Source organism: Lissotriton helveticus, chromosome 1_1 (genome assembly GCF_964261635.1).
Source record: "Lissotriton helveticus chromosome 1_1, aLisHel1.1, whole genome shotgun sequence".
In the NCBI taxonomy this organism is placed as follows: domain Eukaryota; kingdom Metazoa; phylum Chordata; class Amphibia; order Caudata; family Salamandridae; genus Lissotriton; species Lissotriton helveticus.
In genome coordinates, this window is record NC_136057.1 from 179,279,011 (window position 1) to 179,293,669 (window position 14,659).

Sequence of the window (14,659 nt, forward strand, 5' to 3'; positions counted from 1 at the left end):
CATGTCAGGTAGTTTCCTCTCTTCAGAAACAAACAAAGAGGGGCTTGAATGGCTATGGGGTCAGAAACATATTCACTGCAGCACTTCAAGAAACCTATCCCACACACCAATTCTCTCATAGGAAGGCAAAAGAATTGTGTTTCCTTACTTGTGAACTCACTTCCCAAGACCTGCTTTCCTCTTTTAACAATATTGAGGCCACAGTCAAGAGATCTTTAAAGACAGAACCTCTGTCTCCCTTCTCAGGGTTGGACTGTGACAGATAATAGGCTAGAAAACCAAAATAAACCTGGACTAATTTGCAAATCAGATAGAGAACCCCACATTTATAAAGCCGATGGGCATCATTTATGAGAAGTGACGCATCGCTGCGTGAAAGCAGCGATGCGTCATTTCTCAGTGTGCCCTCCTGCAACATGATTGATGCGTCATATTTACTGTTTGACGCATCATGTCGCAAGGAGTTATAGATACGTCAGTATTTCTGACGTATCTGTATGGCGCAAAAGTGATGCATTGCTGGAGTGTGTCACAAAAGTGACGCAACTCCAGCAATGTGTCCTTTAACATGGGGCAAGCGCCATGTGAAAGGGCCTGCGTCAGTCTTACGCCTGCTGTGAGGCAGGCGTAATATATTGATGCATTTACATCCTAGAAGTGGCGCAGTGAAATCTCATAGATTTCACTGCGTCACTTCTACGACCCTTTCTTGCGCCAATACGCCCCCCTTGCATACATTATACCTGGCGCAGGTATAATGTGGCGCAGGGGTTTACAAAGTGATGCATCTACGTAGATGCATCACTTTGTAAATATGGCGCAACAAGGCGCATTTTTTATGCCACCGGTGCGACACAAAAAGTGGCGCACTGGCGGCGTAAAAGTGACGCACAGCCTCATAAATGAGGCCCGATGAGTTTTGAACTTGCAGTGGCTGTTTGCAAGATATGGGAGAAGAATACATTTGTGCTTGCTGCAAGCAGTGGCTGTAGTAATCAGCCACAGGAGAGACCTACCCAGCTCAGCCCCCATATACAAGCAACATGCTCTCTGGCTGAGTGTGACTGTTTATTCACTGACTTCCTAATGCTACTCTGAACACAGGTATGGATATGATTTCATTTTTTGTGTCAAACTATAAAACAGAATCGAAAACTCCCAAGAGGAGCTGCAGAGAAATGTTCCTGTTTTGCTTGGGGGTGTGGTGGGGCCCGAGAGAAACCTGCGTCTGCCCAGCAGCCTGTGCAAAATTATTACAATGTTTCTGCTTTCCCTATCCAATAGCCTAGCAGTGCTTTCCCATTAGGCATTTTCTCTCGCCTAAATCCTTATGAAAAACAAAAGGCATCTGTGTAAAAACTAACAGGGAGGCCTGGTCTCCTGCTTTTCTGTTTTTTAGGAATGCTGCCTCTTAGATGACCTCACTAGTCCTATAAGCATTGCAGAGCAAGCTTTCATTATGAAAGCAATCTCTGACATACTTGCAGTTGCATTTAGGGGGGGCAGGTTTTAGTTTATTGGGGTGCCCGACCCCCTCTGGCCCCCCTGTGGCCATGGCATTGATGCCCTGGCATCTGTCTCCCGCATATTAGGACCCAGCACTGCTTTGCCTCAGTTTGTGACTTTGCACAACACTTACATACCTTTCATCTATTCTCATACACTACTCACCCTGCACACTCAGCCACCATTTACTCCTCACAGTCACCCTGGCATTGCACTGGCAGTCAGATACTGTTCATCCATCACTCAAGCAGAGCTGACTGCACTCACACTCCATTGACAAACCTCTCGCCCTCCACCCACACTTCTCCGTCTGACCTCAATCCGCTCCTCCTGCACTTATACTATTGGCATCACGCTCACCCCATACTCGCTCACCTCTTACCTTGTACAGGGTAACATCTCTCCCCCTGTACACTCACACAATCAGTCACCATGCATTAGGCACTTTCACCCTGCTCTTAGACATTCATGCACCACTCACCCTGCACAGAGAGCGCTCCCATCTCCCTCTGGGATCTGATTGTGTGTTGCCTTGTAGAGTTGTAACAGATGTATTCAAAGCACACAAAAAACATACACCAAAGAATTATCAAGCAAAATGACATCCAAAATTCCAAACCACTTTGGGGGGGGGGGAGAGGGGAGAAGGGAGAGATATTAAAAGTGTCCAGCAAGCAGCAGGTGCAGTACCATCTGCTGTTACTGGAGGGCAGTCTGCCTGAAACCAACCAGCTGTTGTTTTGGTAGTTTGCATACCCTGAAGCCATTACAGAGCCGCAATCACTTCCGTTTCATAGTCTTTGGCAAATCAGTCTTTTTAGCATTAAGGATGAGAAATATTTTATGTTTGTAAGTGTTCTACTAAGACAGCAGTCCATGTTTTTCCCGTAGTTAATTTCGTAAAGTCACCATAATTATCGTAAGTCCTATACGATTCTGAAATGTTCGTGCGTTGCATAATAACCACAAGAGACGTTATGTGGTAACACACTATTTATTCGTATCACAGCTAAAGGAGCGCCGAGCCGATGCTACCGTTATCCGGCTTTCGCGCCTCTGACTTCAGGATCGCGTGCGCAGCCTCTAAGATGGCCGCCGGCACGTCACATAACGACGTGACGTGCAAACACTAGAGCGCGTCTCTACATATCTCCCTTTTTTCCAAACAATAAAACATTTATAACTTACAGTCCGTCGTTCATATCAAAGTCTTGGAACCACGCTGGTCTCGTTACTGTCCTACCGCTCTGGGTAAATCTCACCGGGGCTGCATGGGTCCCTTTCTCTTGACTCTCCGCATCACCTCCTCCATTGCTCCGTGCGGTGGCACTCTCCACTGACTTTCTCAGTTCCATTTCCTGTTTCGTTCCCAGGCCGCTGTTGTTGCCTCGCTCATCACTCCTGTCTCCCCTGCTCAGGTATATGTCTCATCATCTAGCTCCAGCTCATTACACTGTTCGTCCTCATCTCCTAACGCTGATCCCGCTAGACTCCACTGTAGTACCTTGTTGCACCTTGCCATGCGGTCCTGAGACCATACATTTCCATCACTCAACAAGGCTGCTCTGTCTTACACCTCCTTGACTTGCAAAGGGTTGCTGTACTTGCTGTCCCCCTTCCTCTGCAATGTCGCCAATTTGACTCGCACCCATTCACCTGCTTCAAGGCCAGTGTCTTTCACATTCCTGCGCCTGTTGTAGTGTCTGGCGTATATTTCCTGTGCCTTCTTCAAATTTGCTTGGACCAATGCAGGAGACCATTTGCTCGTTATGGTTTTCTCCTTCCATACCCTGTTGTCCTTTGTGAAAGGGTCTCGGCCCCTCAATATTTGGAAGGGACTGTATCCCGTTCCGGTGGGGGTGATGCGGTACGCCCAGACCATGTGCCAGATTTCCTTTTCCCAGTCTTTGTTGCTTGATATTGCAGCCTGTACTGACCCCATCACTACTCGGTTGAAACGTTCCACCAACCCGTTTCCTGCAGGATGATAAATTGAAGTGTGTTTGGAGAGAATACCATTTCTCTCCATGAAGCTGTTCCACTTGTCCGAAGTAAATTGGGGGCCATTGTCACTCAAGATGGCTTTAGGGATTCCTTCTCTCAGGAACGTGGTTGTCAAAAACTTCAATATGGTCTCTGTGTCCATAACCTCTTCCACCATCAATTCGGGCCACTTCGAGTATCTGTCGATGAGGACACACACACACTTTTGCACTCCTTGTCCATCTAAGATTGGGCCTAAAATGTCTATGGACAGTTCTTCCCACGGGTTCTGTGGCAGGTCAAATTTTCCCAACGCGGGTCTCAGGGGTTTTAGTGTCTTGTCTGCTCCCTGGCACTGCATGCATTCCCTGACATGCCGCTCAGTCCTTAGGTCCATGCCAGGCCACCGTGAAAAGTCTTGGCGTCACCATTTCTTGTGACCTTTCAATGAGGCCCCAAATCAACGCGGTTACCTCGGCCTGTTTTTATCATCTTAGGAGAATTGGGAAAATCGGAAGGTATCTATCTCCGGAGGCCCTCATTCTAGTCATCATGGCCCTGGTCACCTCACGTATCGATTATGCCAACTGTCTGTACGTGGGGATCCCTGCATACCACCTCCACCGGCTCCAGCTGGTACAAAACCAGGCTGCCAGATTGGTCTTCCAACAACCGAAATCCCAACACGTCTCACCTTTATCGGAAAGACTCCACTGGCTCCCGGTAGCGTACCGATGTACCTTCAAAATGGGTTGTACTGTCTTTAAAACTCTATCCACTCTCGCTCCTGCTTTTATTTCTCTCAGTCTTCATCCCTATGCTCCATCACGACATCTTAGGTCCTCTGCTCAAAATCTCCTGATCACTCCTAGGTTTAAACTTAAGAAACACAGTGGTGCTTGTTTTTCTTTTCTTGCCCCCTCCACTTGGAATTCCTTTCCCCTTTCTAGTCGCCTGGCCCCGGATTATATCACTTTTCGCAAATTGCTGAAAACTCACCTGTTCCGTCTTGCTTATAACTAACCTGTATCACCCCTCAAGTCTCCTCCACTTGTCTTTGAGCGCCATGAAACCAATTGGTGTACGTGCGCGGTAACAAGCACTTTTAACATAACATAACACCAGTAATTTTGCTTGGTCCACGACTTCATCTTTCCTATCCCCAAGTGGCCTTCGTGGAGTATCGACAGTAGCTTGTGAATTATGCTTGTTGGAGGGATGACCTTGTCCCCCCTGTAGACAAAAACTCCTTGATCGCCTACTGATAGCTCGTCTCTGACCTCATAGTATGGTCTCAAGTCCACCTTAATGTGGCGTTTGTCTGGCCATCCTTTTGTGATGTATGTTGTCACTTCCTGCAACGCCATGTCATCCTTGTAGGCTTCTCTCCATTCCTGGTTACTGATGACCATTTCCTGGTCGTCCATCAGGGCCACCATTTCTTCTTCCCCTGCTTGGTCCATCACCCCCGGTTCTATGGCTGCCGCTCTGCTTAGATAGTCCGCCACCTTGTTCTGGTCGCCAGGGAGGTACTCAACGTCATATCTAAATTCCAGTAGTTTCAGTGTCATTTTTGAAATCCTGGGCGTGGCACTCGCATGTCCGCTGGACGTTAAGACCTTGACCAAGGGTTTGTGGTCCGTTCTTAATTGGAATTGCGTGCCTCACAAGAATTGTCTGAACCTTGTCGTAGCCCACACCACTGCCAGCATCTCTTTTTCGATGACACTATATTTCTTCTCTGTGTCACTCAACGTGCGTGAGGCAAAACTGAGGGTTTCCATCACTCCTTGGTTCGCGATCCTGCATCAAAACCGCATCCAAGCCCCTGTCGCTGGCGTCCGTTGTGAGTACTGTTCTGCCCTGGGGATCATATCCCTTGAGTGGTATCGCTCCCACTACATCTTGTTTGATGATCTCGAATTCACCTTGTGCTTCCTCGGTCCACTGAAATACTGAGCTCTCTCTGGTCAGTTGTCTCAGGTGGTGTGTCTTTGTCGCAAAATGCTGGACAAACTTACTATAGTACTCAGCCATACCGAGGAATGACCTCACCTCCTCTTTACTAGTGGGTGGTGGCGCTCTGCAAATCGCTTTTACATTTTCAGTCTTTGGTGTGATGCCCTGCACCCCGATTTCATGCCCGAGGTAGGTCACTGACTCCATGCCCAACCGGCACTTCGCCCACTCTGCCGTGAGTCTCTTAGTCTCCAATACTTTCAGTACCTTATTTAGTTTGGCATCGTGGTCCAACTTGTCTCGCCCCATCACCAGAATGTCACCCTGGAAATACTGGATGCCATCTACATTCTTAAACAGCTGGTGCATCAGTTTTTGGAAGACCACCGCCGCCGATGCGAGGCTGAATGGCATGCACCTGAATTGGTAGCACCCGAAGGGAGTGATGAACGATGTCAATTTTCTGCTCTCCGGATGCAAGGCAATCTGGTGATATGCCGAGGTCAAGTCTATGGTAGAGTACCACTTGATTCCTCGCGTTCTGGCCAGCATTTCTTCGATCCTCGGTAAGGGGAACTTTTCCACGACAATGTTTTTGTTTAATTCCCATAGGTCAACACATAGCCTGACCTTCCCACTGGGCTTCATGACGACCACCAATGGCGCCAACCATTCAGCACACGTGATGGGTTCAATGATCCCCTTCTTCTCTAGTTCCTGCAGTTCTTCTTGCACTGCCTCTCTCACTGCCAGTGGTATGTTTCTCACTTTATGCGATACCGGTACGGCATCCTCCTTGAGTACTATCTTGTGGGCAAATCTTTCTAGTTTTCCCACTGTGGCTCCAAATACTTTGGGGAAATCTCTCTTCCATTTGTCGAGGTCTGGCCATGTCTCCGGTTCAGTGAGCAGTATCTGTTCTTTTCCCCCTGGATCCAACTTGATGCCCAGGTCGCCCTGGTCTAGCCACCCCAGCACTGATGGTCCCTTCTCCGATATGTACAGCTTACAATGTGCGCTGCGTCCTCTGAATTCAAACTTCAATGGCCGGAATCCAACCATGGGTATGCGATCACCATTGTACGTGACTGGCCGGATGTCTAGTCGTTCCAGGTCTGGGCACAGGTGTGGCTTGAATGTTTCGTTCCATACTGCCCTCTGGACTATGGTGTAGGGCGATCCAGTATCTGCCACTATGCTTATTGGCACTCCTCCAATCGTCATGTCCAGCACCGGCTTGGTTGACCTTTTATTGTCGATGCTCAGTACTTGGTCGTAGATGCACAGTACCGTGTCCACATCGTCATCCTCGTTCTCCTCTCGGACCTCTTGTCCTTGCTCGATGTATTTCACCACACTCTTGGATGCCTTCCTGCGGCACACCTTTTCGTAGTGCCCCACGATTCCGCAATACATACATTTGGCTCGGAACGCTGGGCACTTCCGGTCATGCGTCTCATGGGACCAGCTCCCGCACCTGTAACAAGCATTTTTCTTGCTGCCCATTTGTTTCTCCGGAGGTTTTGGGTTGTTTTGCCACTTTTGTGGTCCTTTCGATGAGGGCCCCTTACTCCTGTATTCTCTGCGAGGCTCTTCTTCTTCCACCCTGTTGACCATGGGGCTGGTCGTCGTTTCTCTCTTCGCCGCCTCTGCACACCTTCCCGCCAACTCTGCTCTCTTCACTATCACCATTACCTCTTTTAGCGTGACGTCGCCGCCGGCCCACAGCTTATCCTGCACTGCCGTGCTCGTGGTGTGCATCACAATCTGATCCTTGATGAATTCATCCTGGAATGTGTCATATTTGCACGTGGCCGCTAGTTTCCTCAGCGCCGCTACGTACTCCTCCACTGATTCTCCTGGACGTTGTTTCCTTTGCTGGAAATTGAACCTGTCAATTGATACACACACCGCTGGTTTATAGTGTTCATTCAGGTTGTCTATGGCGTGAGCATACACGTCATCATCTGTGCTCCCCCGCTGTTTAGGTACCAGATTCTTGAAAATTCTGAGTCCTTCCGGGCCTAGGTTATGAAGCAGTATCCGCTTCTTTCTCTTGCTGGTGAACTTTTCATCGTTTTCATCTTCAAGCACTTCGATGAAGTTGTCTATATAGACTCTCCAATCTTCCCACTTCATGAGGGGTTCCCCCGGTTTGGGTAGGAATTGTACGGGTGCTGTCGCGGATGCCGCCTGTGCACACATTCTTTCCCGCCTTTCTGTGGGCGGCGTGCTGCTGTGGCTGTTAGGGCTGCCTGGTGTGCTGTCCCGTTCTTGTTTCACCTCCTGTGACTGGGGGCTTCCTGTGCCTGCCCCTACACTCTTTCCTGGGGTAGCCAGCTCTGACCCCTTGATGGTGGGTTACCGGGTACCTGGTCGTCCTAGCCACTTGCTTTCCCCTGCTTACTTCCTTTCACCCCCTTCGTTCAGTTGGATGCCGTGGAGAGAGGGGGGAAGGGGGCTGTGGGCTCTGCCGCGCTCCTTATTTCTGTTTGTCTGCGTTGTTTCTTACTTGCGATCGTTGCGAGGTGGTTGCCTGAGGGGCTGGGACGGCAGGGCAGTTTCTCCTGTTTCCTGTTCTCTGCCGACTTCCTCTAATTTGTTTCGTGGTTCTAGGCTTGATCCCAAATCCTCGTCACCATTGTAATGTTCGTGCGTTGCATAATAACCACAAGAGACGTTATGTGGTAACACACTATTTATTCGTATCACAGGTAAAGGAGCGCCGAGCCGATGCTACCGTTATCCGGCGTTCGCACCTCTGACTTCAGGATCGCGCGCGCAGCCTCTAAGATGGCCGCCAGCACGTCACGTAACGACGTGACGTGCAACCACTAGAGCGCGTCTCTACAGATTCTTTCAAAACATATATTTCTTTTCAAGTCATATAATATATACGTATTACGTGATCGACGATCATTTGCACTTCGCGTGGCTATGAAAAGCGAGAACATGGAAGTCTATGAAGGGTCCTTGTTTCAATGGGATCCATTAAGGGTCTGCAAGAAAAAAATCGGAAAACGTTACTAGTAATCAGAATTTAAGGATTTGATGCACGTGAGAAGCATGAAATCTCGGTATGGTGAAGGAGTCGGCTCCTCGGTGGCTGACCCCGCTCGAGGTGCTATGGGTTAAGATTGACGAGCGCCTCGCTGAAGTAGCGGGAGGTCTCGAGGCGCTATGGGTAAGGACTGACGAGCGCCTCGTTGAAGGAGCGGAAGGTCTCGAGGCGCTATGGGTAAGGACCGACAAGCGCTTCGTTGAGGAAGTGGTCGGTGCGAGGCTGCTTCTAGCCGCTAGAGGTCAGGCTCCTCATCAGTAAACAAGCAGCGTCACCTGCAGTCCAAGTCATTGCGCACAGATAAAATGGTTCGAAGTGACCAGAGCACCCTACAGGACTCCACTGGCTCCTACTCAGAGCCTCTGGCACGGCGGTGTAGTGTCTGGTAGACGTGTTTAATGAGACCCCCCTCTTGGGGTTGGGGGGAATTTTTCACTTGAAAACCTAAAGGTTACAGGGACATTTTAGTTAGGTTCTGAATCTACTCGCACAAAACCGTAGAAATTCAGCAATTATAGATAGATGAAGTAACTATATATATAACTCGCTCAGTCGCCATGCACAGTTTTCTCCTCAATATATTTATTGCAAATGTTACAGTGATATTATTAATGATGTTTTCAAAGATGTCTTGAATCTTGTAATATATGGCAAAAAGAGCAGTGTGTTGCGAGACCTGCAGTCCACCGCCTATAAATACCCAACTGCGCCCCCCGCATGGCCTCCGACGTGTGTGGCTGGGTTGGTAGCAGGGCCTAGCCGGCGGCGACCACTCCGTCGAACAGTCAACAGTCAATGCCGCACCACGCACTGCCTTGCCAAAGACAAGAGGAGAGGGCAGGGTAGAAATAGCCCCTAGCCTTGGTGCTGGGTTTCCCCAGGGACTCTGCCATGGCAACACGTTTATTTGTTATTCATTTTTGCTGCAGATTTGCAGTGGATATACAAATTTGTGGAAATAAAAAAAAAACAGCCTCTTGGTGAGCCAGGTCCAAGGGGTATAGATATGGATTAAAAAAAAGGAGGGGGCTGTGCGGACCCCCCTCCATTGAGCTCTAAGAGCTCACCTCCCGGGGTTTTATTTAAATCAAAGGAGGGGGCCGCATGGACCCCCTTCCTGGGACTTACATATGCCCCGGGGGCCACCACCTCCCCAGGACTAACTTAAAAAAAGTCAGTGCGCGGCGTGGAACCCCTTTGAATCACCACCATCCTAAGGCTAAATACTTTCTTTAAAGTAAGAGGGGCCCACCTCCCTGGCCAGATACTGCCTCGAGGACTCCATCCCTCGGGGCAAGGCCACTAGTACCTTGGTGCCCTGTCCCCACCCAGTTCACCCAGTGTGTATTGTTGGGGACCACGGCGGGTGCCTTAAGGCCCCCGCGGGCCCTACCGGCTTAACACCTTCTGAGTTTTTCTTTACTAATGTCGACCACTTGATTCTTGGATGCATAAATGTTCTACCTTTATTCATTTACTTTTATTTTTGGGACATATGGGATTAAATCTGAAGGAGTTCTTCTTAACGTGCAGGTAGGGGCAAGTGCTGACTGTTGATGTACCTAAGGAACCTGTATAGACTTATGGCTGGAGAAACACCATCCCAGGCCCCTCAAACAAATGCACAATAGAGCAATTTTGGGTGTGTTTAGTTTGTGTTAGTGTATAGACCAGTGCAGTGCAGGAGATTCTCTTAATTATAAATGCACATCAGAAGTTTCAGAGACTATATTGACAATAGTGGGTGAGATTACAGAACAAATACAGCCTGTTTTGAGGGCAATAAACACACTACCAGTGACTTCAAGTGAGTAGAAAAGAAGTTTCAGCAGCATGAACCTGATCGTGTCACCCACTGAAGTTCATAGATCTCACGGGCCCTCCTCTACCTCTTTGGAATCCATTGCCATATGTTAACAGATGTCTGACTGCTCATCGCTGTGCAGATGATACTCGGTTTAGGAAGGTAGATCCTACTGCCCATCACAGCAAAATACACCAGGTACATGGGATTTATGAGTGAATTTATTACCCAGATGTTAGAGATTCGGTTATGTAAAAGGTCTCACTAATTACTAATTTCTTGTGGCTAAATATCTTGTTGCAACACAGCATGGTCTATACTGTATGAATTAATACATGGGAAGAATATCCAGTTATAACATTATCTTTCTTAGGGAATATTGTTTGTCATTGTGACAAACAATTCTCTGGTCCCTGGACCCAAGTTCCTGGTTCAGTCCGGGCCGCTCCCCCACCGCGTTAGCACACCTTGCTGACGCTGTGTCCCCGAGCCTCGCTGTGCTGTGAGTTCGAGGCCCTCCTCCACCCGCAAGCTCCTGCGTGCGCTTTATCCCTGGTGGCCCAGTGGTGGGCCTGTAAGTATTTTGTGTGTCTTCACTGTCGTTTATCTTTTTTGTTAGTTTTTATCTGTTACTGTTACTGTCTGTACTTGTCCTTCTTCGTAGACCCTGCCCTTTAGTTTGCCCCTGTCTCCGTTATCTGCTGCCTGTGTTTGCCACTGTTTTTGTCTGCCTTCTGTGCCCCTCCGTAGTTGCCACTGTGTTTTGTTTGCCTTCTGTGCCCATTTCTTGTTTTTCACCACCGCTGTTCTGTACCGCTCCCCCTCCGCCGCCCCGCGTTTCCCACCGCTGCGTCCCCAACGGCCCGCCCCCCGTGACCTGATTCGTACCCGCTTCCCCGCTCCCAGCTGCTCCTCCCTCCCTCGTCCCCTCATAATGCAGGCCGCTGCGCAGTGAGAAAGCGACCCAAGTCCTTGGTTCAGGCCGGGCTACTCCCTCACCGCGTTAGCACACCATGCTGGCGCAGTGTCCCCGAGCCTCGCTGCTGCTGCGAGTTCGAGGCCCTCCTCCACCCGCAGGCTCCTGCCTGCGCCTCATCCCTGGTGGCCGTGGTGGGCCTGTAAGTATTTTTTGTGTCTTCACTGTCGTTTATCTTTTTTGTTAGTTTTTATCTGTTACTGTTACTGTCTGTACTTGTCCTTCTTCGTAGACTCTGCCCTCTAGTTTGCCCCTGTCTCCGTTATCTGCTGACTGTGTTTGCCACTGTATTTGTTGGCCTTCTGTGCCCCTCCGTAGTTGCCACTGTGTTTTGTCTGCCTTCTGTGCCCCTCCATAGTTGCCACTGTATTTTTTTGCCTTCTGTGCCCATTTCTTGTATTTTGCCACCGCTGTTCTGTACCGCTCCCCCCTCCCGCTGCCCCACGTTTCCTGCCACTGCCCCTACAGCCCCGCCCCCGTGACCCGATTCGTCCCCGCTCCCCCCTCCCAGCTGCTCCTCTCTCCCTCGTCCACTCATAATGCAGGCCGCTGTGTGACCGCGCAGCGGACGCGTGCAGGGGGCGCGCCTAAGGCAAGCCCGTCTGCACCCGTCCGTGCCTGGACCGCGCCCAGCACCAGAACCCCTGACCCCCGCCGGAGCCAAGAAACCCGACTGAGATACGACACCGCCACCCTCCACGCCCTCAACACCGGCCGATCATCCACCTGCTACCGAGCCACCTAGAAGCGAACCCACGGACCAATCCCCTGCCGAGAATGCAACTTCACCTGCCTCCGCACCTTCACCCCACCCTCAGCACCAGGCAACAACAACCACCTCGAGTGCATCCTGCTCAACACCCGCTCCGTCTACAAGCACGCCGTCGAAATCTGGGACCTCCTCGACACTACAGCTCCGGACATCGCCTTCCTCCCGGAGACCTAGATGAACGCCTCCTCAGCCCCCGACATCGCCATAGCCATCCCGGACGGCTACAAGATCACCCGGAAAGACCGCACCAACAAAACCGGAGGAGGAATCGCCATCGTCCACAGGAACACCATCAGCGTCTCAACCAACACCGAGGAAACCCTCACCACCGCCGAACACCTACACTTCCAGATCCACACCGACCCAAAGACCACCCTCAGAGGAACCCTCATCTACAGACCCCCAGGGCCCACGCACATAATTCAGCAAAGCTTTCGCCGACTTCATCAGCCCGCATCCACCACCCCCCGCAGCAGATCACCCCAGAAACTGGAGAAAAACCACCATCGACCAGCTCACAATGTCACTAAGCCAGAACCCGCCATCCGACACCACTGACCCCAACGCCGCCGCACGCAACCTCGCACAGTGGATCAGTAACTGCGCCAACACCCTCGCACCACTGAAGAACCCTCCTGGCAAGCCCGGCAACAGAATAGCCACCTGGTTCACCGACTAACTCAAGGACTCTAAGAAATCCCTCGAGAACAGACGGCAGAAAACCATGCAGCTCTCAAAAATGCCACCCGCATACACCACCAACTGATCCGCACCACCAAGAGGACTTCTTTCAAGGAGCGCCTAGACAACAACGTACACAACAGCAAGGAGCTCTTTAGCATTGTGAAAGAACTCTCCAACCCCAGAGCCAACTCCAATGACATCCCACCATCGCAAGACCTCTGCGATGCCCTCGCCACCTTCTTTCACTGCAAGATCGCTGACATACACGACAGCTTTGGCACCCAGACTCTGCCATCAGCCACAGAACCATCACCCACCACCGCCACCCTCAACACCTGGAACTCCATCAGCATTGAGGACATCACCCATGTCATGAACACCATCCACTCTGGCTCACCGTCCGATCCATGCCCCCACCACATCTTCAACAAAGCAGACGCCGTCATCACACCCCACCTCCGGAACATCATCAAAAACTCCTTCTCGACCGCCACCTTCCCAGAGAGCTGGAAACACACAGAGATCAACGCTCTGCTGAAGAAACCCACAGCGGACCCCAAGGACCTCAAGAACTTCAGGCCCATCTCCCTTCTTCCCTTCCCGGTGAAAGTCCTCGAGAAGACCGTCAACAAACAGCTGACCGCCTTCCTCAAGGCAAATGGCTCCCTCGACCCATCCCAGTCTGGATTCCATGCCAACCACAGCACCGAGACTGCCCTCATTGCAGCCACCGATGACATCAGGACCCTGCTCAACAATGGGGAAACAGCCGCCATCATCCTCCTTGACCTCTCAGCCGCCTTCGACACCATCTGCCACCGCACCCTAAGATCTCGCCTCCACAACACATGGATCCAAGGAAGAGCCCTGGACTGGATCACATCATTCCTCTCCGGCAGAACCCAGAGAGTCCGCCTCCCTCCCTTCCACTCCGCGTCCACCAAGATCATCTGCGGCGTACCCCAAGGCTTCTCTCTCAGCCCGACTCTCTTCAATGTCTACATGAACCCCCTCACCACCATCGTCCTCGCACACAACCTCAACATCATCTCCTACGCCGACGACATCCAGCTGATCCTCTCCCTCACCAAAGACCCAGCCACCGCCAAAGACCAAACTCCAGGAAGGAATGAGGTACGTCGCAAACTGGATGAAGCTCAGCCACCTGAAACTGAACTTGGACAAGACGGATATCCTCATCCTGGGACCATCCCCAACCACCTGGAACTACTCCTGGTGGCCCACCGCGCTGACGCCCATGGGCTAGGTTGCGCTTTACAAATCTCAACTCAACTCAACTCTGCCCGACACCTGGTCCAGGAAGAGGGAAGACTGTAAACAAAGTGATCCTGACTGTACTTGTCATCACAATGCCTGCTCCACCTCCTGCGGAGCGTCTGCTGTCCCTGCCCCACACTCTGAAAGAAGAAACCAGAGCCTGGAAAACAAAGTGCTCGGAGACTGACTGGATTAGGCAAAGGCCCCCCTGGCCTGCAAGAACAAAAGAAATGGTGTTTAAAAGTAGGAGCCCTGCTCCTAAGAAACTAGATCCTGTTGACGCCAAGAAGAAACTCTGCCTGAAGAGAAGGACCTGGGAAAGCTGTATGGAGGACTTCTGTCTCTAATCCTGAGAGACTGGCCTGTGGTGGCTGCCTTGCTGCAAGAAGGAGAGAGAAAGAAAAGACTAAAAGACTTTTGAAATTCAACTTGTGCATTTTGACAATCTCCAAGGGCTTGCTGGTCAACTTGCACCCTGAACTGCGCCCCAGGAACATTGGGCGCTAACCCCCCTGAAGGAAGAGCTGCTGTTTGTGTGGTCTGACCCTACAACACTGATCCAGGGAAGCCGGGTGTGTGACGAAGCCTCCCCACAAATTCCACAAAGCAGTGCACCCCCGTCCCCTGAGCACCGCG